The sequence below is a fragment of the Argiope bruennichi genome, chromosome X2 (assembly GCF_947563725.1).
Source record: "Argiope bruennichi chromosome X2, qqArgBrue1.1, whole genome shotgun sequence".
Classification (NCBI taxonomy): Eukaryota; Metazoa; Arthropoda; class Arachnida; order Araneae; family Araneidae; genus Argiope; species Argiope bruennichi.
In genome coordinates, this window is record NC_079163.1 from 115,992,411 (window position 1) to 116,016,624 (window position 24,214).

The window sequence follows — 24,214 nt, forward strand, 5'->3', positions numbered from 1 at the left end:
TTTTTTAAAAATACGCTACATAGAATCTGGGAGATTGCAAAAAAAATTAAATCAATTTTTGCATACAATTTTTAATCAAAAACTAGAATGCATATTGTGTGTGTGTATGTGTGTGTAGTATAAATGTAATATATACGGAAAAATACCAACATATGCAATAATATGAGCACAATAAAAAATACATTAATAATTTTTAAAAATAACATTGAACACTTACACGTTAAAAAAGGCAATTAACGAGCTGTCGATTATTTTTGAAATTTTTAAATGAAAAATATTGGCTGAATACATTTTCAAAAGCTGAACGTCGATTGACTTATATTATACCATATATAAGTATGCTTATAGTTATATTATTTAAATTAGATTTTTACACAATAGTGTAATATCAAAATATATCCTACCTTTCTAAAACATATTTTTAAAAAATTTTCATTCCTTTAACATTTTAGGCCCTATTGAACATATACATTTCGAAGATCATTATTTGTTGGGAATTAAATCTTATATGGATTATCATAGAAAGAACCATTTTTAATTTAAAGTTTTAATCATGCCAAAAAAGGGGGTTTAATCATGTTGTTTGTTAGGTCGAAAGGGTTAAAAAACAAAAAAAAATATTTTGTAGTTAGTTTTACAAATTAGATGACTTCTGTATTGAATGCAAACTATTTCTGTGCATTTTAATCTCTTTTTAAGATAAATATTTCTTTATTTTAGGTGTATTTAATTCCTTCTATATAATGGACTTCAAATAAAATGCATCTAAAGGTTTTTCACGAAACTGGATATTTCAAGTTCTCATCAGTTTGAGGTAAGACATCTAACAAATTAAAACAGTTACGTAAAAAATACTTAAGATTTATTGTTTATCTAATATGAAATGAATACTATAAATAAAAATTGTACATAAAACTACAAAACTCTCAAGAATCAAACCATAAAACAATCGAGGTAAAATCGAAATGTACTTACCAAAATGTCGAAGATGCTTCAAAATATTACGAAATAATACAATGGCCTTACTTTCAAAAATCATCCGTGATATTTAATATTTCTTCAATAGTATTAAAGTCTTATTATGCTTTGAACCAGCCTAAATCTCCAATACGAGATCTCTTTTGGAAAAATAACTCAAAAACCGAGACCAGTGGAATCAATCTGTTTATTTATTTTACGCATGCTTTCTAGGTAGTGCAGGTAACTTGAAATCTGCGTTTTCAGATTCTCTCAATTCTGTTTTCTCAAATGCTTTAGTTTTTGTTACTCTTTTTCTGTTCCGTTGGAATCTAACAATTTTATTGGTATCTCTTATAATCACATCCATAAAAATAATTACAGCAAAAAAAACAATCTTGTACTGTAGATAATAAAATGTTAAAAAATAAAATAAAAATTCAATTAAATTTTGTTACATTAAATACCATTTTCAAGATTACACAAGAACAATTTTGGGACTGCGCTTGTCATTTTAAACCTTTGCTCTCGAATGTCTTTTCTCAATCACCATTCAAGATAGTGTATCATTTTGTAATTTTATTTATCTATTTTTTTTTATTTTAATTGTTAAAAATACCTACAGAATGGTAAAAAGATGTAGATTCATTTTTCAGGGGAACTCAACTTAAAACAACTGTATGTATTTATTCTTCGGAGCAATAAACAGTCAATGTATTAAGTGAATAATTATGCTTCGAATTACTTTTCCAAAGGGTTAAAATATGTTGAGGTGACGAAAGTAATTTGAATAACAAGAGTTCATATCATATTTTTAAAATATTATAAATCCTACTTATTTTTATTTTAATATTATATTACTATAACTGTAATAAGTAATAATTTTATCTTAATATACAATAGACAAAAGGATGCGATGAAAAAATTGTGAAACTCAAAATTCCACGATCTACTAAAGTGTAAATACCAAGTGTTTTCGTGATTGAAACCATCTATATAAATATATTATTAAAAGCAGAATTGGTCATTTAAACGTTAAGACGTTTATGATATAATCGTGTCTATACTGAAAATTCTACATTTCCTTCCTTTGTAAGACTAGGTAAAATCAAAATTTATTAAGTAAGAAAACCGATAAGATACAACTTTTTTTTATTTGTTAAAATACCTCTTTGCTTTGAAGAAAATAATTTTTCTTAAAAATCAATGTTCAGGATTTTAAAATTATAGTAAATCTAATATGTTGGGCGTCTATTTAAATCGGGGTTGAGAAGCTCATTTATAAATCATTAGAAATAGACTTTAGTGGGAAGAATATTCTAAATGATATAAAGAATCATGTTTTATACTGTCTAATAAATGTACTTTAGAATAATTGCGATCTAAATGTTTATTCAGTTCCCGGTCTGATAAACCCTTTGCTTTCCTAAATAAAAGATGCATGTATAATTATACATATATGAATGTCAGGATTCCTTTTAGTGCTTAGAAAATTCAAAAATATAATTATAGCTATAATTCCTAAAATTCAGTAAAAGAGTTTTTGCTATCATAAGACTTTTATTATTGCCATTATACTACAAGAATGTGAAAACAATGCTTCTTTCAGAATGGCGAATCAGACTACATAGAATTACAAAGAGTTAAGCACCCTGAAGCAAAGCAAGTTGATTGGTGAATATTCTTCGGTGGAACTATTTAAATTAGTGATATCCAAAACTTCATACCTCATACAGTTTTAGTTCCCGAAATGTGAAACTATTTTTATTTAAAATTTCAGTGTCTCAGGAATATTTTACTAAACATTAGTAATAAAATAGGAAGATTGCATAAAAATGTAAACTTCTTAATTTTTGAGAAATACATTTACTGACACAAATAACAAATATAATTCTTTATGCCATTTAAAGTCTTTTTCCAATTGCAAACAAATACCTATCTGTAACGACTTAGAAATAGCTATTGGGCCACGAGTAGAGGGGATACCTTGTATATCCTTATAAAAAGGTATAAAATACGGTTAACAGTTTTTGTCAAAGCGTCATAATTTCGTAACGTCTCTCTCTTTATTTCAATTTTAGAAAAATAAAGAACATTTTCGTTTAAAAAAAAGGTTTTAAGTTCAAGTAGAGAATTTACCACGCCTGTAATTTTGAAAGATTTTCGACTATTTAATATTCCGAAGAATCAAAGTCAAAAGAAACCAGTTGCGAAAAAAAGAATCTCTTCCTCTGTTTCTTTCCCGTGTTAACTATTTAGTCACTATCTTTCCATACGACACAACCCTTGTAAAGAATTTGTTAAAAATTAATTAGCTAACGTACATCTTCATTTTGAAATTGTTACCTTCTTAAAGAGAAAAGATCTTTGCAACCTCTTTAGATCATTATGATACGATCAATTATCAACCATAGTCAACGAATCTCGTCACGTATCGTCACCTTAAAAAGAAACAAAAGAGAAGACGTATGCGCCATTTTGAAACGCTGGCATTTTTTAAGTAAAGAGAAAAACAAAAAATGTGCTTTATTGTTGTTGCAACATCATTATACGTGCTGCAAATATTATATTACGCTACATTCATAACGTTTTGAGCATCGTTAGGAGGCATCTCTATTCAATGAGTGTTTTATGGAAATTAGCCATTACCCATTGTTCAGCATATTTCTTCCTAGTTGTAAAGCTTATGCGGTGTTGCTCGTTGAAACACGGAAGACAAATAAACCTCTTCAAGCAGCATATCTTTATATACAGAATGTTTGGTTTAACAACGTTTCTTTATTCAGTCTAATTTCATATTCTACATCTGTTTCATTTTTAAGCAATTTGGTGTCTTTGAAACAACTTCCCACTTAACCAGTGGAAGTATTCTCCCTCGACTTTTTCATATATTTACATAAAACGCTTGCGTCTATCTTCGTAGTATATTGAACAGGATCGAGCATGTATTTTCGACCTTTACCACTGAACTGACTAGATCGATATATTTTTTAATATAAATATAGAATTTCAAGGTCAAAACCACATACCTAATTTTATTTTCCTTTCTTGCTGTATTTTTATTTTCTTTAATACGAAAATAAAATATTATAATCGTAAAAAAATCGAAATCTAAATTTTGATGATTCTCCACGTTTCAGGTCTCCCCATAGCCAAAAAATATATTTTTGGGATTATGTCTGTCTGTCTGTGAACATGGTAACTCAAAAACGCTTTGAACTAGAACATTGCAACTTGGCATATAGTCAATACCAAATTTACAGATTTCTTTCAGATTTGGAGCTAAATCCATTCAAAGGAAATCTGTCTATCCGGGTGTCCAAATATAAGTTAACACGGTAACTACAGAACGAAGGAAGATGGATAAAATTTGGTACTCATATTTAATATATAAAGTATAGATATCTATCAAATTTAATACTAAATCTGTCAATGAGTTGACCGTTTATCGGTCTATACTTTCACAAGAATGTAGACTCGATGACTCAGAAACGCGAAGGCTTGAATATGTGAAATTTGGAATGTGATTTTGTGATTACAATTGTAGTTCTGGGGCAAATTTTGGTTTCAATCCGCTGGTGAAAAAGCGTTCCACATATTCGGTTTTCTGGTACTTGTATATTTACCGCATCCCAGCGATTAATTGTCAAACATCGCACTCTAATAGACTCTTTGGTAACTTTTTCGCAAATAGCAGGCTGTAAATAATACCCAAGAACATTTATTGATAGAATTCTGCAATTTTTGCATAAATACTTCATATTATACTTCATTCGTCTAACTTGAAGCCTTTTTGAGTTATCATGTTTATAGAAAGATAGGTATGGCCCAAAAAAATAATTATATAGTAATAAGAAATTCTTTGAAATATTGTTATTTAAATCACAGTTTTAAAATATTTTTAATTTTGAACAATCTTTTAGAATTTTTTCCCTTTTTTGTGATATTCACTGTAGTTTAATACCCGTATAGAATTATTCCCAGTTCTTCATCTTTTACGATTGATTTTGGTCTCCATATCTTTGATCAATGATTATTTTCTACTTCATAGTAAGATTATAAAGACATCTTTTAAAACCCCTTTTTATTTTATTATTTTCTACTTTTTAATCTTATCATATTTCATTGTAATAACTAATATGGAATTATGCAATCAGTTTTTTCTCAAAGTCGCAGTCAGATGCCGCCTCTCATTTCAAATCATTTCTAATCTTCTACTTCAATGGATTGACTGGTAATCGATTCAGAAAATATTAAAATATTAACAGTTGGAACACACAATCGAATAAAATATCAGGAAACGAGTGAAAAGTCGATTACGATGCTCCGTCTTTGGAAACGTGGAAAAAAAATAAAGGCTTGTAAAAATAAAAAGTGCGGGCATTTAAGAAACGGGTCTAACTTTCACTTCAATGAGTATCTGATAAAAAGCTCTGAAACAAGTTCCGATACAAGTCTAGGGCATATGTTATTTCCAGAAGTATAAAAGCGAGAAAGAGGCTTAAACGTTCCACTCGATCTAACGAAGTCGTTCACCCTAAAAAACGCTACGAATTATTCTCGTCTCGTACCATTCAGATCGAGCAGTGAACTGAATTACGAAAGAAACAATTACATCTTGCATATCTACGGCAAGGGTAACAGTCTTCAAATTTACCCTTCTTGCCAAACGTAAAGTTTCTTAAAAGTTTCAAAACATGAATCGCCTGCAGTCGCCAATCGCATTGGTTTTCTGTGTCTCAACTGATAAAAGTCGAGAAACATCCTTGCTCTAATAAATTGTCTTGTTAAACGCTATTAACTAAATTTGATGTTCTGTACATCGAAACTTGCTCGTAAAAAAAGTTTTTTTACCGACTGACGCTTCCAAAAAATCAAGCGCTCTTTTTAAGTTGCGCAGTTTATTTTCACTTCATATTGAAATTAATAAAGCTATAGTTGAACTCCAATTATACCAACTGATTAGAACTGAGCATGATCCAGGTTATCTAGTATCCGGATAATTGACGAAGAAGGTTATTTCTTAAGGCGGAAAGCGAGATTTCTTATTATATTCATTTAATAACCACAAAATCATAGTTTTTTATATTTTCTATAAGTACATACTGTATTAAGCTGTTACTGATTAACCAAAGAATGAGTTGTTTCACTATCTTTACCAGGGAGGATTTTATTCGAATTTTTTTTTTTTTCTCTTGCCTCAATGTGTTCGGAAGTTGGAGTCCGGATAGGTGGAATTCTATTGCTCCAATTTCCAAAATTTTATGTAAAGAAAAGACGAAAGAAGGGAGATTGGAGTTTTAATTTTTAAAAATTGCAATTTTGAAAAAAAAACTTGCTTAAATGTTTTCATTGTGAAATTTTTCCGAATATAAAATTATGAAATCATCTTTTTAAATTGGATAAATATTTCTTTATGAACTTTTTAAAAAAAATCTAAAAAAATAGTTCATTTATATATAGCAATAACAAATGTTGTTTCTGTATTTCGATTGATTAGATATCGTTACTTTATGTAAGTTCGAAACAGAGATAATTCATCAAATTGAATGATCCTAAATTGTAAAAGTTATTCAAATGTCAAAAAACTTGGAATTCCAATTAAATATTTTTTAAATGATTTTATAAAAAAAGCACAATTATCATGGTGCTATAAGCATTGTTCATTAATGAATTTGTATTAAAAATTACATATAGTTAACATAATATTATTTTGAATTCGGTATCTTTTCTGAAAATTACATGATGCATAAATCGTTATGCTCTGAATGCAATAGCTGATGCAATCAAGCACAAAAACAAGACTAGTTAATCAAGCCTAAAACATTATCATATTGCGATGTCTCGGATTAGAGGTTCAAAATCTAAAGAATTTTTTTTTCTTGCCAGTTTTTTGCATAAATGCAACGAATTTTATTAAAATACTAACTTCAAAATTAATACACTGCGTTTCGCATCAATAAATACAACAAAATTTTTCAAGAGAGCTTTTCTTGGAATTTTAATAAGAAAAGTAAATCTTTAAAGCGTTAGATTAAATTGTCTTAAAAATGACGAAATTTTCAAAAACTCTCTTTTACTAGTTGAAATCTTGAAATCGAAATCTTGTGTGTTTTCTCGAATTTTATAAGAGTATAAAAGCTACGCAAATTCATAACCTGCTTTCAAGAATGGAAAACGTCTTTCTGAAATCCATTTCAAAATATAAATTTTGCCCAAGTGAATTTAAGACTAAATATTATTTTTAGTGTGCCAGGATGTTATTTATTATTGTAAATTCATTTTTACTTTTACACGCATATTACACGCATTACTTACCTTTACACGCATATCAAAGAAAAATATTTGCTTTTATTGGTTAAAGATTTTTAACCAGATACATTTCGAAAAATTTGAAAAAATTTCAGTGCTTTATTAATTTTTTTTCAATCATTGCAAATGCCGTAAAAGTAACACTAAGAAGGATGTTAATGAAAATGCCTCCGGTGATGAAGTGAAATAAGAATGCAACAAAGGCTTGTTATTTAGTATTCCTTTTTTACTGACATCTTTTCTGACCCATTAAAAATATCTTTAAAATATATTTAAAAATTTCTATTATTATTTGGTGAGTGTCTAATATACTATTTGTTGGGTGTCAAGATCAAGTGGTTCATGACACCTGAGTGACCTTACACCTATTACATTCTCAAGCAGATTAGAGTGATGTTGTTTTATCTTAGTTTATATGTATTAACGCTCCATTTTAAGATATCATAATGGCTATTTTGGGACCAACTTAGTATTTTTGAATCAAGTACATGTGAAGAGGGCAACATATCAGATTGCACTCACTTCCCAAACTTGTATTCTATAGAGAAGACTTTGATCTTCCCCTAATAGTTGGCTATCCTCACATACATGGTGGATTTTTAGATAAATCTGGTTTCGAATCAAGAACCGTTCAATGTTACAGCCAAGACCACAACATGAGATATCCATTGCCGCGCTATAGAGTAATCCTTTGGAAGTCCTACCTTTTTGGTTAAAAAATTTCCAAACTGAGCCAGCTTATAAGACGAAGTTGCAATCCTGTCACATGCAGCTCTACGGTTTTATATCGATCAATGAAACTTACGTAGTATTCTTACTTTTACTTTATTAGTATTTAATATCTATCACTGAAAAATAAAACTTAACCCAAGCAGATCACAAAACAAGCCTCATAATATGTGCTTTTGTAATAAATGAAATAAAGCATTGACATTGTAGACTAATATGTGTAAATTAAAGAACTTGCGTAATATTTATAAATACGTAATGTATATTAAAAATTAAAGTTACAAATAGTTCACCCAATAAGTTAATTGTATTAATTTATAATATAGAGCAGTTTTAATATCATTATTTAACTTATTCAATTTTTGCTATGGAAACAGTAATTATGACAAAAAAAAAACATAAGAAATAAATTGGAAAATCAAAAAAAATCAATACTGCTTGAACTAAATTTTGATGCATAAACAAAATTAAAACGTACTGATTGTTTAGTAACTAATGTTTTAGGCCTATAATATTTAATTGTTGAAAAGTTGCTTGGAAGAATGTTTAGACTTTCTAAAAATATGAAATTTAATTAAGATTATTTATCATTTTGTTAAAGCATGAATTTTATTTAAATTCTATTAACTGCATAGTATTTATAAAAGAAACTGATCTCTCAGTGCACAAGAGCCATTATGTTGACTTAACTGCAGTGTGCTAAGCTAAATTGTAAAACTGTGTCAAAATATCATAAATAAACAAAAATTGTTGTAGTAATCTTTTTAGTAAAAATTGAATCATGTTTTCATGACAGAATAAAACAATATTATAATTGTAAATACGTATTTCGGCTAACTATGACATAGAAGTGAAGAACAAATTAATCATCACTCTGAAACTAATCAAAATGGCCATCTTATATAAAGCACAATTAAATATATCTAGAATAAAAAAAAATACTTAGAGTAACGATCTAAATCATTTATCTACATAAATAAAATACATTTCAGATCAATTATTATTTTGAAGTATAAATTATCATGCGATCACAATCACGCGCACAGGGAAAAACAAGCCTTTGCAACCATAAGTTGTAAATTATGTTAATAAGTTGTAATATTAATAAATTAAAATAAGAATAATTAAGTAAGTTGAAATTATTAATGTTAAGTTCAAATAAATAATCTGAACTATTATTAATTCGAAAATTTTCCCGAATTAATAATTCGGGAAAATAATTTTGATACATAATGATCTTTTATCCATTAAAGTCACACATGATTTTAAGGGTTATTTCAATAAATTGTATTTATTATGCATTTGAAAATTACATGTATAATATTGCATACATATATGTAATTTTATACATTATTACATATGGTTATATCGCATAAAAGAATTTATATTTCAAAATAATAGTTGATATAAAATGTATTTTTTATGCAGTTAAATGATTTAGAGGTTATATCGCATAAAAGAAATTGATAGCTGCAGATTTCTTAATTCGTAAAATAAGAGCTGTCATTTTCTTATAAAATGCACAGTTAAAAATATCTATAACTTTAGAAGCTTGTAAATCTCCTAAGTAGCTTATGTATTATACTTTATTAATAACACATGATAAATTTGGTCGTGAAATTAAAATTACCTTATGCTTAAGATTATATAGAAAGAGAAAAAGAAATCTATTGTTTGAAAGCTATAAAATCATTACTCCGCTTTAATTGTTTAAGAGTTTAAAAAAATTCTTGATTAAAATAGTTAACTGAGATAGAATGAATCTTTTTCAAAAAGAAAAAAAAAGCGATTTTGATATTTTATAACAATGAAGTGAATTTAACTAGAATTTCAATAATGAAAATTATTCTTGCGAAATATATTTAGGGGCATTTTTTAATTATCAAAACTGTGGAGATCACTGTGCATCAACTGAATATATCACTGAAATGATAACTTTTTTAATTTTAAGATGGTCTAAAAATAATTTTTGTGCTATATTTTCAGAAATTATCACTACAGTTTCCGAAATTTTGCTTCATTTTTTTATTAATTCTCTTCTTAAAATCATTTCCACATTCTCACCCTCCAAAGCATATTTGTGCCAAATTTAGTAGCACTGATGCAAATGGTTCAGCCCGTAATATGCCAACGGACAGGCACATATATTTTCACTTTTTGGTATTATAAAATACAATTGAACAACGGACATTCAATATGGGCTGCTCTTCCGTATAAAATGCATCCTAAGGACGTATCACAATAATTTATATAAAATATTTTCGAAATATAATAATATATATTTATAAAATATATTATAAAATTTTGCACTGGAATTTTTTGATACATTAATACTTTAACAAATTTGAATTAAAAAGAAATTTGACGAGTCATTTGTATGAAAATTTACTACAGTAGAAAGATGTAAAACAAGTTTGCAATCCAATTACCTTATCAGGGGAAGAATTCAAATATATTGGGTAGCGCTTTAAAATAATCACATATAATGTACATTTCGGCATTTTAATCAATATATTCCGAAATATAATTTTAAATGTTAACAATTTAACCATACTTTTATTAATAGTAATTGCCTCTATAATTGCTGTATATATTTTTTTATACTTAGTCTAATTTATCTGATAGTTTTGGGATGTATTCAGTGATCGGTGGCTAGATTAGATAACTTCAAAAACGTTTTGTATATAGTTATTTAGGTTTAATTTCTATCCCCTCGGCATGAAGTTTCGTGGCCTGTGAAATATGAGGATTGCATTTAAAAGAAGAGGGAGGATGGATGCTGTTTTAGTATTTGCCTTGAGCGCCATTTTATATAAGTATGCCTCTGATGGTATATCAGCAGGAATACAAGGAAACAATCTGTAACGGAGCAATTTACTATCATTACCTATTTTTAATAATTTTACATTTAAGTAGGTTATTTAAAAAGTTTGAATTCATTTAATGTTGCTTTATTTTCTTTCAGTGAGATAAATGATTAGTTTATTACTTATATAAACTCTCATATTATCTTGAAATGCAATTTATTATAAAAAGATTAAATTTAATGAATGGTATATAATGAAATAAAAAGCGTTTTTTATTATTCCGCATCGACATTTCCCGTTGTCGGACCCAACTGTACTGGTAACTGAAAAGGATGTAACATAATACCATCAGGCTGATCAGTCGATAAATCCTTACTGTACTAAGAGAAAATGACTCACCAAGAATGGTAAGACAGAATCGCCTGAAGAAGACTTATTATTATACAAAGATAATCAGGCTTCAGACACGCATGACCCCGAAACCGCAGGAATTACATTTTGTGATCTGAATTTTTAAACTTTTAAACGAAACTATTTAGAATTATTATCTTTATTCTTGTTTCTCTAGGTAACGGAACTTGATGATTTAGAAACTTTACAAATGTTCATTATTCCTTGGAAAAATGCAGTTTGTCATAGTCTTTCATTTTTAAATAGATTAAGAAGAATAGTATTAATTTTAAGTTAAAGGCTTTGGTAATTTTTAATAGTATTTAATCACGGTATCAGCCAATTTCTCTTTGTGTATCGTCTTACCTTAAAATAAATTTTTATTTCTTAGCTGCACTTTTGTATTATTATTTATAAAAGTTACAATTGGAACATAAAACTAACCAACATAGCCCTCCTATAGAATATCCAAAAATATTTCACTCAAAACATTATATGTTTTATTATGACCAAAATGTTTACCAACCTTTCCAAAATCATGTCAGTTAACAGGATATAGAAGCTATCCAGACCTTGATGCTTAAGGTCAAGGTGCAAGAAACACTTTCACTGTATGCACCTTTCAAAATCCGATTTTACCCAATCAACTTCATGGCGGAGTGGGGAGGGGCAGAAGAAAAATGTCAAAATAAACGAGAGTGCTTTAAGCTGGGTCAATGGCCAGATTTGGGTGAAGATCCTAATCCAAACTATATCATCTGAGGAATTTTCGCGGGATCTTGTATTGCGTCATGAAGTCACGCAGCACTGAGTTTCCTACTTAGTGTATAGAGATGCAGCCAGCTTGCGTAACTTACATTTTAGAGAAAATGCGGTAAAAGTTTTGTAGAAAATCTATGACACGTGGCGGAATGTATGCACCGCTGATTCATTCCGACCATATTATTAGTTTCGCTTTCAGGTGAGGCATTTTCTCACAAAAGATAAAGCATCTCAACTTTTTTTTCCTTCCGTTTTTGTCTTCAATTGCTAACAGCCTCAGAAGAAGTGTAAGGGGATAAGAAGGTTGAAAGGTTGAAATGAAAATAGAAGTGCGTTGTAAATATGCAACTTTTGGCATTTATAAATAAAAATAAGGAAAAACAATTCAATTGTATAGTTTCGTAATATATATTGCAATAAAAATAATGTTAAAGTCTAGAACATAGAAAATAGTAAATAAAAACTTTTGAAAACTGCGCTTTTATTCACAAAGTAGAAAATAGGACATAATTCTTTATCAAAGGCAAATAACCTGAAAATTGAAAAGAAATGTGAATATATTAAAACCATATTACCAAGAAATTAAATTAATCACAAAAAATTAAGTCATAATCACAAAAAAGATACATTTGCCCTTCCATAACCCCTGGGTGATCTGAATGACCATCATTGTGATAGTAGGAGGCTCGAAATTAAAGTTAGAGTCCTATCCTCAGCCATGGCGAAACTCCCTCATGGACAGGTTCGTCCCTTCATTGGAAAGGAGCTATGTCGACCCACAGCATTGCTACTCCCACCGGGGAAGTAAGAACCTCTTTGCTCATCCGATGGGGCCGCACGAATTCGTGTGACCCCATGGTGTGATCAAATAATAGTATACGAAAAAAATTAGATATATATTATAAATGTGATTAAAATTTTAATCTATATTTGAATATTTCAATTAACATCTAGTATTTTTATGATTTAATTTTTATGTTCATGTTCTTGATTAAAAAAATCCATTATATTAGCCTAAAACTCATGTTATATTTCCAGAAATCGTTTTATACGGGACATGAATTATTTGACAAATTTATGCTTTTTTTTTCAAAGCTGTGAACTTTGCTGTTTACATATAAGCAAATATATATTTGAATTTCTGAACTAAAAAAATAAAAAAAAACTGTACGAAGATGTTAAAAGTATTACACGTAATATACAGGATGAGTACACATTTTTGCCATAATTACAAAACATTAGTATGAAATACCCATTGAAGATAATTGTAGAAAAAATTTGCTATTCTTAACGGAATTTTTTCGTCATCAAACAAATGAGGTAGCTTATTCATACGTGTAAGTTTCAATGAAATTTAAATTTTTAACGGGCTGAGAGAAAAGGGGCAATTTTCTTCGTGATTTCAAGAAATCAGACCAGCCACTTCTGTTCATTCGGAATTTAGCTGTTGCTATGGATATTTGTCATACCATTCCTAATAATTAATAATTTAAGGATTCAACAACAGAAGCGGTAGATGCAAGTGAGAAGTTTTATATAACAAATGTTGGACAACAAGATGAAAATTACAATAATACCTTTATAGTTTTCGAGCTGCAAAAGGAGGATACATTAAAAGTTAATTTGTCTAATTACAAATTTAATTGAGTAATTAGCAATTTTAAAAAGAAACAAGTATTTAAATATTAGAATTTTTGAGTAATAAAGTTTTATATCACTTTTCTTCCCTGGTATGATTGATTATTGGGCTGGATGAGTACTCATCGTAATTTTTACGCTTTCTCACGTTATACAGGAGTGCACTATATTTTTTAATTTTTTTAATAAAAGCATGATTTGAAAAAAAATTTTTCGTTTTCATTATTTTTATGGTTAAAGAGATAAATTCATTTCTTCAAATCCTCGTTTGACATCCCATTGAGCGAAAATTTCCTATTTCATTAAATAAATAATTGCTAAAAATCTTCTAGGAAACCAGGAATATTGAAAAAAGGATTAAACCATTCTTTCAAAAATCAAACGTGAAATAACATTTGAAATTCCTATTATGTCAAGAATTATAAGTATTGCATCCACTCACTCGTTCAGTTGTTAATAAATTCAAAAAAAAAAAACATATTAAGTCAATGTTTGCCTTCTTTTGGCATCTGGAAGCACAAACGGGGCGTAACTGAGCTGTAAGTTCCGAATTCATCAAAACGTTACGCGCGAATTATGAAGATAACAGTTCCTTTTCTTTGAAAAAAGACCCCCCTGCTGTTCCAATTGGAAATAGGGAAGCTCTGAAAGCTCGCACTGTTCTTTCTTCCTCATCTATTGCCATCTCGGAAAGTTCAAGTGCATGTCAGTTCAAGACGATATGAATAGATGGTGTGAAAATCAACTATCTCAAAAGGTCAAAGTGAAGAATAAAAAAATATGTTTAAATGAATGAGCTGTTTAATTGAAGGAGGAAGAATTAAAATGAAATGGAAATGCAGGTTGTTAAGCTTTGGCTTGTAGATTGATGGTAAGAAACTATATTCACGTTCTTGATATTTTTCAGAATTTTCGCGAAGGTCATAATAGAAAATCTCTCATTTATTATGATACTCATCAAAAAAATATTTCTTAAAACTCAGAGTAAATTCCAGTATTGTCAAACTGTCAGATAGTTGAAGGATTTGCTCTAAATTTTGACACAAATAAACAAATATAATATTTGAGTACTTGATTTGATGAATTCTGCGACATAATTGACTATCATGTAGATTCCAGCAATTTTTTATATCTACAAATCGGTATCACATGTTATAAGAAAGAAAGAGCAGTGAATGAATCGATTAACTGTTTTACATTTGCTACTATTTAATTAGATGTTAAATTCGGATTACATTATATTATGGAATGTGCTAAGAATCTATATAACACTTGCGGAATTTGTGGATTATAAGTAATTTTTGTATTGAACTATAGCGCTTTTGAATGATTTAATTTTTGCTTATAATCCGATGCAAGTATGACGGATGGAACGACACTAATGGTGTCAAAAAAAGACCATCGTAAAATATCGAAGTTTGGTCAAAGTAATCCCAAGTCTTTTCCCTTGATAAAATTCATAACTAATACGACTCGCATGAAAGAAAAAGTAAATATAGCCTATCATGTTTAAAAGATCCACTACTCAACAGACACAGTTTTAATTAGCTGGTTAATATTTCTCTTTGGATCTTATAGAAATGGTAAGAGGCAGTTGGATTTGGTGTCATTTGTTCTAACTCCTTCTCATGCTATAGAATCATTATGAGCGCGGTGTCTTTGCGTGATCTCCCAGAAACCTTCACGTAATTCGGTAGCATTAGATCATTTTAACGTAAGCAAAGTACTATATTTTTCTGTAAGATGTTTTTTCTCAAATTTCTACAGGATGCTATTCGAAAACTCATTTTGATGTTAATTTAATCATGATGAATATGCTAGAGTTATTGTACAAATAAAAAAAAAATCTGCGGTGATCTTCTATGCTTCAGGAATTGCCTATATTTTTCAAAGAGCCTTTTAGAATTTGCGAATTTTGTGGAACCCCAACTATCCAGCATAGGTTCTTCTGACTTCTGTTGAGATCAAGCCGCTTCACCAAATTTAAATCCCATCTTTCATAATAAGAAATAGGAAATTTGAAATTTTTATTAATATTCAATTTTATTAGGTTAAAAATATTATTATTAATAATAATTACAAATAAAGTAATTTTAGATTAAACTCCATATTTTTTCATTTTTTTCTTTAAAATCTCCTATTGAGATCTTTATACTCTTGCCAAATTGATAACGATCTACAATTTTGGTGTCAAGATCGCTTACCGAATTTCATTTATGCGACTATTATGTGTTTATCAAAAGTGTTTTTTGCTATTTTTTTACATCTACACGATTAGATAGACCTACAGACAGTCCAACCTTACAACAAATCTCGCGATATAGCCATACACCAAATCGCATCCATCTAGTTTCTTTCGTTTTTGGAATCGTTTTCACATAAACAGAATGGGTGGACAGATTTCTCTTTGATAATTGAATACTTAACACAAAAGTACACTGTTGGTGTAAAGAGCACATAAAAAATTTCATTATTCGATCTTATGGAGAGTTTGAGTTATGGTGTTCATAGAAGGCAGACATGCTTCTAAAAATGGGTTATTTAGTTTTTGAGTAATCATTTATTTTTTTTCAAAATTTGGAGACGTTCTACCATGTGGGTTTTAAGTCTGCATACGAAATTTTTTTTTCACGCCTGTTCCCTTTTTCAGTTATCGTGTTCGTATATCTACACACAAAGAGACATAATACCAAGCACTGATATTTTTAAAATCATTTTAAACCCTTTTATCAATGTGTTGAGTAAAAAATATTTAATCTGGAGGACAAAATAAAAATCACAAAAGTGTAAGACTTTATAGAACAAAAAATTTTAAATAAACTGGAATCGTAATCATATTTAATTTTTATAAAATGTATGTTTGGTTTTTACGTGTAATATTCAGCGTGGTATTGATACTGTATTTTGTATCGCATGCTTTTAGGACTTTTGTTTTGAACTCCAAAATGATCGATAAAAAAAAATTTACTTTTAAATGCATTTCTAAAAGCGAATATATATATATATTATTTTGTAGTTTTTAGCATTTATTTCTTATAGCATTCATGGTGGATGAAGAAAGAAGTAAAGTATCTAAAAATTCTTAATTATTCCCATTAATTAAATTTTATTAAAAAAATTGGTGTTGAAACAAATCCATCAAAGTATGAAATTCATTTAGAAATACTTTAAGTAAACTGGAATATTTTTCACGTTTAATTTCTTTTCGAACAAATCTGATCCAAGAAATCCTTTATATTTACCCTGTGTATTAATTTATTTATAATACTTATAGATTTTCGATCAGCGAATATTAATTCCAACACCACTACACTAGAAAAACGGTGTTGAAAATCTTTTTGTCATTTTATATATTATAATCTTGAACGTACTTCAAAATTCATAGATACAAATACTGCAGAATCCAAAACTTAATATTTCTCAACTTTCATTCTAGATGGTCCCAACTCTGTTAAACCAATTTTTAGCTTAGATATTATATTATTTGAAAATAAAAGGCTGTAAAGTAATTGAAGTATTCCATATTTATAGAGGCCCAATGACAGTATAAAGTTTCAAAATACTAGTACATGAGGATGTGAATGAAAAATCTATAACAAAATTCCAATTCTACAAACACTTCCTTATGAGAATTTGAGTAAAAGCGTCTAAGAAAAAGACTTTTTTCGATTTCAGGATCTAAAAAGTAGAGATTTCCAAATTCCTGAAATCCATTTTTTTTTCTGGGAGCATTACTTTCCGATTATTCATATGCGAAACAACAAAAATGAATTATATAAAAAAAAGTGAAAAAATACTGAATTTAAGAGAGAAAAAAGCAATAACTTTCGCTTTACTTCCAACGCAATTTTGGTTTTAGCGTTCAAGCATCTTTATCTCAAAAGTTCTCTTCAAGAAAGATGTCGAGCGGAAAGAAAGTTGAAACTTTTTGTTTATTTCACTTTCACTCACTCTCGGCGGATTTAATCGACAGAAATGAAATTCTGGAGTGAATTTATTCCCCGGCGTACTCTCTGAAGGGTGAAATGAGAGAATTATATGATTGAATACTCTCTATAATAGCAGGTAAACGGCCGAGTTGTTTCTCATGGGGTGAAACATGATATTAACTTGAACCACGATTCATAGTATTTGAATAGGGGAGCGGAAATAAAACAATAGGAACGGCGCATACTGAAGTGCAAAGATGAAAAGAAAAAAGCAGTGAGAAAAAGAGCAAGAGTTTTATATTTAAAAAAAAAAAATCTTTTTTCAGCAAAGCTTTTACTATTTTTCTGCAAAAATTCATTCCTTTTGTCTGTATTTGTTTAGCCGCTGTCTTTCTGGATCTTTTTCTTTAAAGCCTAACGGTTTACAAATTTTAAACGCAAAGGTAATCTTCAAGTGTCTATGAAACCGTTACAGTAACAGGCTAATTGTAGAAACCTTCCAAATGAATATCTTCATAAAAGTTATTCTAATGTTGATTTTTTCAAGTAATAAATAATGAATTTGATGCATTCTTTAGATCTAATTAGACGGAGTATTTGAGATCAGCAATGCTAAAAGTTTTCATGAAATTTCAAAAATGAGATTTAAGAAAAAAAAATCGTCATTGTCACATCAAAATGTCAAATTTTACAAGACATATTATTGACGCAAAACCATCGTATAGGTAATTACATTTTCCCTCAAATTGTTGTATTTGGTATGTAACACAGCAATTTCAGGATTGCATATGCCACGAAAAACTGTTTGTCACTAGTGGTACCAGATATTATATTAAATTTTTATATCCTTTGCTTATGAAATTTCGTCATCGCAGCAATGAAATAAGTTCTTTCAACTATGTTACAAACATTTATTAATTAAAAGCACAGAAATGAAAGACTATTAATGAGCATACAACAGTTTTATTAAAATTACTCAAGTTAATAAATTAAATCGTCCTTCTTATATCAAAATGTCGCATGCCAAAATTTACATTTTATTGAAAATGAAATGCTTTGTACTGCTATCACTTTGAATGTTACAAAGCAATGATATTTGATTGCTTAATGAAATGAAGCTTGTTTTAGAACAAGTCCCATTATTTCAAACCGTGGGCAGATAACTAATGAAAAGGTTGAACTAATACCCGACACTTTTAAGCTTTCAATCTACACCGGCGTGTGATTATTTGATTTAAGGTAAACTTGACTTGCACAAAAGCCCACATATACGCTAGAATATTGTGATTTGCACCTGAAATCCTTCAATTCTGTTACCGAGATATTACCATTTGTCGATCCGATCAGCAGATCAACATTAACATAGATAAACATTTCTAATTTAAGATTATAATGAATGCCAGTAATTGTATTAATAGTATCCCAAGTGAACACATTTCCCACATAAAATAGTATTCTTATATGCGGTGTATCCCTAAAGGTTATTCACGAGATTTAAGACTATATCAGATATAAAGAAACAAAGTTATTTTTTTTTTCAAATAGAATTTAGTGTCGGAAATGCAGAGGGTGGCGGGAGGAGAGAAAAGAATACTCCAGTTAAAGTATAAAAATTTAAATTTAAGGGAAAATAAACTTACAATAACAAAACAACCCAGTTGCATGAATAACAACATGCAAAGCGCGTATCACTTCAGATGACAAACCCTTTAAACAATTAATTACTTCGACGATTTCTTCTGCTTCCCATGATTGTATCTGTCTTGCTGCATACGATTTGGATACTGTTACTCATGAAATTAAATTATTACGCTAATTTAAATTTGAATTCCATTCCATCTTGGTACATTTGTATCAGATGCATCCTCTTCTTTTATTTAATTCACAAACAAAGAGCTCCCGATAGTGGCCTTCTCTCTGTTATAGAATCCATATTCTGTAGCTAATTTGATTTGTCTCTATATGACTGACTGACCTGTAAGTTTGTAAAAGATCTTCTAGGACTCCTTGTATCTATATTCTAAAAAATTATATTAATAAATAATCTGTGCTTAGCCAGATATAAAATGAGTGGAAGGCTCATAAATTAATTGGCAAACGTGACACGTCTGTATGATTTCCATATTGTTGCAATCAATGTGTTGGCAAAAAATCTTCTTTAATAGACCATTTCAGATCTGAATCTTTACCTTAGTGTCACTTATATGTGGAGTCAATTTGATTTATGCTGACAATTTGAATCACATTTCCATTTGAAAATCAATCTAATTAAAGGAGATAGTAGACTCTTCACGAATAACGCTTGCTTCTCTAGCGATCTAAGTTGCTAGATAGTATAACTAGAACGAATAATTTTTTCCACTTATTGTTGCGACTTATTGTAGTTTATTTATATTCTTTTCCACTTATTGTAGTTTAAGTGGAATCACCCCAACTCCATATTTCCATGTCAGGATTTAGAAGTATTATAGAACTTCCTGAAATGTAGGATAGCAATCTTACATTTGTGACATTTTAGTATCCTTTAAATATTCTTTTACTGTTTGTTAAATTTGTCAATACAGGGTGAGTTTTGACTATTTTCATATTTCTGAAGTAAGAACTATTATAATATTCTTTTACATAGCATGGCGAAATCTTCCTCCTGCAATACAAAGTTCCAAACATCTACATAACTAAAAAGGGGAAAAAATTAAAAGTAGGGAACAAAAGATGATTGCTTTTAGTCACACCCAAAATCAAAACCACTGAACTATAAAGTTTATGTACACATGCAAAGCTGACTGATATTTATTTACCGTGAAGCAGTTTGTGTATGCATTAATCACAGTCTTCAATACAATTTTTTTTTATTGAAAAATCAAGCAGAAGTCTATGCACGATACGATTTTCACGGTTTCTTCGTGGATTGATTTATGTTTTAACTCTACACTTCACTTCATTGATCCGTGAAAATCTGAAAATCGGCTTGTTCTTGTGCGTTGCCGATTGTATCTAAGAACCACAAAATGTACCTCTAATCTAAAAATAAATATGACAGCAAGCAAAAGTGATCTTCCCTTATGTTTCTTCAATACGGTGTGTTCAGCTTCACCATATAAGAAGAGAATGAAGTATGCATCTTGAATTTCTTCTTTTTGACAAAATGTGTCCAAAAACTGATACAAATCTACAATTACTGTGTCTAGACTACATATTAAATTTCATTCTGCTACCTCATGGCATTTCTGAGTTATCGTGTTCATTTATGCAAAGCAGACCGACAGTCTATCCGCCAATTAATTCGATCTAGAATTTCAAACAGATCAACAATTTTGAGAATGTTCAACTATGTGTCCTTGGAAACAATAAACGATTTATCCTCGCCTTGCCTAATCATCCGATGCGAAGTTGCATAGCCTGGTCGTTGCCTAATTTTGGCCTTTTGGGTACAATAGTTCCCCTCCCATTAAAAGAATCCTGAAATCAAGACCCTACTCATCTACTTAATGCAATATCCTGTTTAAGTACCCTCTTGGGAAACCGGAAACTTCTCTCTTGTACGACAGCTTATCCCTATATTTGAGGTGCCCCATAGTAATTGCATCCATAGTAAAAATAAAGAATTAACTAGCACTGCCGAAAATACCAGACTGACTGAATGGCCAAGTCACCACTAATTTCAAGAATATTTTGGGATCCACGCAATAATCTCCATTTCGAAAAGCACGTGAGCTGATACCTCATACAGAAGTGAAACCCATCATTGACATGAATCCAGAAGAGCTATCAATCACTATCATTATTATACCAGTAGGGGAAGCGTCAACTTCTCATTCCCTTATATGAAGTGTTCCCACCCGATGGGTCTTTCGTCCTGGAAACCACAACGACTTGCCGAAATAACTAGGAGTTTGAGTGACTATCTTCACAATTGCAGTATTACCGACCACGTTACAACCTCTCTCGTAGGGGGTATTTTTTGTCACTGCAACGGAAGTAATTCACTCTACAATATTCCTATGCCTACCAGGGAGGCAAATATAGTGCCAATGAGCCGGCAGCATCTCATTCACGTAGAAAACAGTAGATTTGTATCAAATTTTGGATCAAATAGGATAAAAAGGAAGATGCATTGTTTCAAAAAGCACTTGATTCTCTTTACAATAATACAAGCCTGAAAACAAGATGCGCCATATTACGAAAGTGCAAGAAAAGTCGAATGAATACATTTCCTTTTTTTATTAATTAGAAAAATGTATAATGGATGAAAAGCATTTGCATCTGTTGACCTTCGTTACAGAGGCGGCGGTAGCAGGGGGGCAAGGGGGCAATTGCCCCCCCCCCGTCGGCGAGAATTTTAGAGTTTCGTCTTTAAGTGTTTACCACTTCAGGATAGTTGTAGAGAGATGCGAATGATTATTAAAATGATTATGATTATGAATGATTATGATTATTTAAAATAGCCTTGAAGTTAATATATTGTAAACAGTCGAAATATCCAAATAACGATTAAGGTGTTTTGACTATACTTGGCAAAATAATCGATAGAGCGATAGGTCGATAATATGATGCATTTTGCGGACAATTTTTGATAGGCCAACTAAGAATTGAATGCAATGGATGTCGAAGATGTTAAGTTCGCAGATTTTCAGACATCTGTTTCAAATGACGTTCATTCAGCTTATAATTTGCACTACTTTTGACATATAACCGATAAGCTAACAAGTGAATACGATATCGACAAGGTGATAGGCTCATTTTGTTGGCAATTTTTGATCGGCCGACTATGAATTCAATGCGGTGATTGCCGAAGACGTTAAGTCTGCAGATTTTCAGACATTTAATTGAAATGTCGTGCATTTAACTTATAATTTGCACTAGATCTGGCAATATATCTGAATGAATAAGATATCGCATTCTGCCGATAATTTTAAAGCAGCCGACTGTGAACTGAATGTGATGAATATCAAAGACTATACCTGCAGATTTTCAGACATTTGATTCAAATGTCATTTATCAAGCTTTTAATTTTCACTACTTTTGGCAATATAACCGACAAGATGACATGTGAATAAGACATAAAATCTATCACATTTTACCAAAAAGTTTTGATCGGTCGACCAAGACTTCAATGCGATAGATGTCCACGACGTGAAGTCCAAATTCTCAGTCAACTGATTTAAATGTTAAAATGTTCATTCAGCATATACTTTACATTATATTTAGCAGAATAATCAATAAGCTGGCAAGTGAATAAGACGTCACATTTTTCTCAACAAATCTTTTTCCCTTCGGCTAAGATTTTATCATAGATTATAGGAAAAAAATTATTTTCATCGAGCACTTCGATTACCTGCCAGCGGAATTATTAGAGAAATTGAAGCTTTTATATTATTCATGAATAGGACGATAGAGTTGTTTTACATAATTCATCATTCAAATTCAAGTTCTAAAGTTAATCGTTATCTTATTCATGTAATTGTTACTTCCTCGATAACGAATTGGTAAATTTATTTTATTAATTTTACTATGAGAATTGCCTGACTAAAATCTAATTAATGGTTGCATCAACACTCTTTTTTTTTTTACACGATTGCGCAAATACATGCTAAAAAAAGTTACTGTACTGTAGCGAAATTATGTGGCGTCATTATAAATTATTGAAGTAAGTAAATTGCAAGATTGCAAATTAAGTTTATTTACAGTAAAATATCTGTTTTCTTTTGTATTATCAAACTACAAGTATTACACTAAAGAGGTATTAGCGACTACAATTGACGACAAAAAAAAATATTGTGGTATGACAGCTTTTTAGTTACACTAAAAGAGTTTAATCAAGTATGCACTAAATTTGTTAAATAAATTACTTCCTAAATGATTCAAACTTTGCATTCAAAATTATGACTATATAATCGGGGAACATATTGTTTTTTCTTTCAATTACTATTCGCAGCAAAAACTATATGATTTCAGATGTTTCTAAATTTTTAATAGACTTTATATAAAGATATCTTGATAAAAGGATGATTAAAATTGTTATTCATAGAATATTCATATATAACACATTTACCCCTTGGCATACGAATTTTCTTTACTTCCGAATTCGATAGCAGATCTTACTTGGGATAATTATTGTTATTTTAATCCCTAGAATAATATAAGCGCATTTGAGGTTATGATGCGTTTTCAAGTAATTTTTGCATTTTAAATTACTTAATACTTTCCCTTAATTACAGATTTGAAGTTAAAAATTTAGTAATTCTATAGCGAATCTGACTCGTCATTGCATACGAAGATGTTAAGAAAAACCAATGCATGCAACTGAGGGGATAAATCTCACTCTTTGGGAGGGAAATATTAACTTGCAATAACTTTGAATTAAAAAAGTAAACCATAAGAACGCATGCCTAAAAATGTAGATAGGGGAATTCATATTCAAGATCTAATTGCTTCTTAATAAAATTCACTAGTTTTTTAAGCCTAAATATATATTGAAAAATAAATACATGGGAGATCTAATGTTTAATTAGAGCATTTTTCAAGAGAATATTTTTCATATCTTACATAAAATAGTAAGTTTGTACATATATTTACAAAATATTTTCCCCAGTATTCTTAAGAAAAAACATCATTGTATCTTTTACGCATTCTATAGTGATCGTGTCAGAACTATAGTAATTTTTTTTTGTATTAAATGTAATTTGTTGT

At 29.7% G+C, this 24,214-nt stretch overlaps 1 protein-coding gene across 1 annotated transcript in view; it reads left to right on the forward strand.

The window, feature by feature from the left end:
• The window catches only part of LOC129959852 (dentin sialophosphoprotein-like), a 103,388-nt gene that overhangs the window by 38,087 nt on the left and 41,087 nt on the right, over positions 1 to 24,214 (forward strand). The window contains exon 2 of the mRNA XM_056072745.1: positions 721 to 814. The gene's annotated coding sequence lies outside the window, so the exon portion shown is untranslated. The remainder of the gene's footprint in view (positions 1 to 720; positions 815 to 24,214) is intronic.